This window comes from Parasteatoda tepidariorum, chromosome 6 (genome assembly GCF_043381705.1).
Source record: "Parasteatoda tepidariorum isolate YZ-2023 chromosome 6, CAS_Ptep_4.0, whole genome shotgun sequence".
NCBI lineage: Eukaryota > Metazoa > Arthropoda > Arachnida > Araneae > Theridiidae > Parasteatoda > Parasteatoda tepidariorum.
Window position 1 is genome coordinate 13,771,902 of NC_092209.1, and position 3,493 is coordinate 13,775,394.

The following is a 3,493-nucleotide window of genomic DNA, read 5'->3' on the forward strand; positions in this document are numbered from 1 at the left end:
CTTATGGCATCAACGCTGTGTGGTTACAGAAATTATCTCCTTTCTTGATTTGTCTGATGAAACAATATGTTATAAAAAATATTTGAAGTTTACAAAGTACAAACATTCTTTCTTTCAGAACAATATTTATTTTTATTTCCATAAACGCAATGTAGCTTACGCTTGTTAAAACGATAACAATAGCACTCTAATGTACTTATATGTACAGTCTAATGTACTTATATGGACACGGAAAAAAGTAGCCGGAAAATAACAACTAAAGGATCGAAAGGAGACACACAACAAATACAGCGTTTTGCCGTTTCTAGGAAAGGACGCAAACACCGTATTTGTTGTGTGCCTGAGAAATATCTGTATTAAAAGAATAAATGATTCCTTATTTGTTACCTTCCGGATACTTTTTTCCGTGACTGTACGTATCTTTGATACTTACGACAGGTAGTGGAAGTCTGCAAGAAAGTAGGGAAATACTCGAAATATTAACGTTTAAGTTGTTATTTCGTGCATTCAAGGCATTCTTGGTAAGTAATTAAGCAAATAATGAAGCCATGTTAAAAAACTAGCACTTCAAGTTGATACAAAAGTTGGAAACCTATTATCTTTACTTAAACTTGTAGCTCAGTTTGATCCGCTACTAGCAAATCATCTTTAACATGCCACAGAAACTCCAAAAACTGTCTCATATTTGTCAACACAGGTCCAAAATGAATTCATTCATCTTCTGGCATCTACAGTTCGAGATCAACTAATAAACGATATCAAAAGAAATAAATATTATGGACTTTTGTTTGATTCAACTCCTGATATCTCTCATCGAGAACAAATGTCCCAAGTCGTTAGATATGTAGATGTTGATTTTAAGAATAAAAAAGTTTCCATCAAAAAAACTTTTTTTTAGGGGGGGGGGGTTATTGAAACACATGCTAAAGATGCAGCCTCGATCAAAAATACAATTATAGAATAATTAAATTCCGATGAAATTTCTTTAACAAACTGCAGACCGCAGAAAGCATATGTTTTTCTCACGCTCAACGTTACGATGGGAATTATTAAAAAATGTTTTAACAGAAACTGTCAAACGTGAATCTGAAACACAATGGAGCAGCAGAATACAAGCGGTTAGCGTTATTATCAATGGGCTAGAGAATATAGTAGAACTATTAGAAAAATTAGCAGAGGACACTACCACTACAAGTGACATCAGAAGTGAAGCTACAATTCTGTTTCAAAATATACTAACTTTTAGTTTCATAACTTTAGTTCATTTCTAATATGAAATCTTAAGGAGGATTGATCGTGTGCAGCTCAGATTACAAGATCCTAGAATGAATTTTAGAGAAGGGTTCAATGATCTTGAATCATTAGCGATTGAACTACCCGAAATTCGAGACAAGCTCTCTGAAGAGGCAATAGAAAAAACGAAATCTCTTTGTGAAAAATGGGATATTGATGCAACAATACGTGTAAGAAGACGCCGCAAAATGCTCGGAGAATTGGCTAGAGATGTTGTTTTTTTCCCACAGAAAGTAAAATTTCTCGCGTTATGAAAAGCGTTCTTGGTCGCCTGCAACAAGAAATATGTACACGATTAAGTGACCTTAATTTCATATTTGGATTTCTACTAGACATTGAAAATTTATTAAACGAGGATAATGTTGATAACGACCTTGAAAAAAAATTGCAAAATTTGGGCGAATTTTATAATACAGATTTCAATGGAATAGAACTTCTTATCGAAATATGTGACTGCAAAATGTTACTCCACAGTAGAAAAGAAATTGAACCTAAAACTCCATTAGAATTTCGTACTTTTATAATCTCGTATGGAGAAGAGGTTTTTCCAAACCTGAGAGTGGCATTTCAAGTACTCCTGACTATCTCAGTATCAACTGCTAGCTGCGAACGTTCATTCCGCAAATTAAAATTAATTTTGACATATCTACGATCAACGATGAGACAAGATCGTCTAAGTGACCTAACATTAATTGTGAAAAGAAACAAATTTGTAATGATCAACTTTGATGATATTATTGATAAATTTGCTTCATCAAAAGCGGAAAATTTATACATAGTAATTAATTTTATTAATGTATTATAATCATATTATTAAATATATGTATCTCCTTAGAGATAATAAATATTTACTTTTTTATTATTTTAAAACTGCGTGTTCTTAAAATATTTCTTTATAAATATGTAAAATAAATAATAGGTATCTTTTGAACTAATTCTAGATGATCATATACAATTCAGAATCTAGTCTTGTTTTCTCAACTGCATTTTTTGTCTCAAATTTAAAGTCTAGCTTGAGCCTATAACTTTATTTACTTTACATTATTTATTTAATAATTTGGGAGCATATTTTACATATAATACTATATGGTTTTCGAATGGGGGCGCTAAAAAGGTATTGTGCTCCGGGCGCGAGTTAAGCTCGCTACGCCACTGGGATACGCTATTATCCGTTGTTTTACAATTTGGAATAACTGCTTGAATTTGGTAATGTACGATTTCCTCTCTTATTTGGTCAACTGCTTTGCTTTGCACTACTTAAAATTTAAACTTATTGTATAGTAATATCTTTTGTATTGTATAATGTTAGACTGAAATTTTTTAAACATTATTGTAAGAGACTTTAATTAGTAATTATTGAATTTGAATTTACGAACTTTAAATGCTGTTGTATATATTTCTTAGTATAATATTTATAGTTCTGAAACATTCTTAGTTATGCAAATACTTATTTTTACTGTGAATATTTCCAGATATTCTCTAGTTATTGAACTGTTCTAATGTATATATATATATATACAACTAGTTTAGTTGGAAAATTTTCATAAGTGAATCTTTAACTAGTTGCTTAGTTTTGTGTTACAATGACTGATAAAGATAAAACTGAAACTGAAATTCATAAAATTGGCCTTCGCTTACCTATAACTAGTTTTATCTGAAGTAACTAGTTTTTCTGCAACTTCAAGTTGTAATGAAGCTGTAAATAGAGATTCACTTATAGAAAAAATAGCTCAAATATCTACGGATTTGGCAGAGTTGAAGAACGAAATAAAATCTATGCGTAGATATCGAAGTCCATCCCGTAGTCGTTTGCGTTCCAAATCGAATGTTTCAAAAAAATTTTCCCACACTTCTAAAGGTGAAGCAGAGAGTCAAACTGGCGCAACGAAAATTTGTTGGTATCATAGGAAGTATGTTGAAAAAGCACACAAATGTATTGAGCCTTGCAATTTTAATTTAAACTGATGAGCTCTACTATTAGTCCGGTGGTTAATAGTAGTGAGAATTCAAAATTTAGCCACCGACTTTTTGTTTCTGATCGCAAAACTAAGTTACTGTTCTTGGTCGATAGCGGATCTGATGTAAGTTTATTGCCTATAACATTTAAAGGTTGCAGGCCGACATCAAATTATGTGTTGCATGCTGCTAACTGCACTGCTATTAAAACATTTGGTGTCAAACTTATGTCGCTAGATTTTGG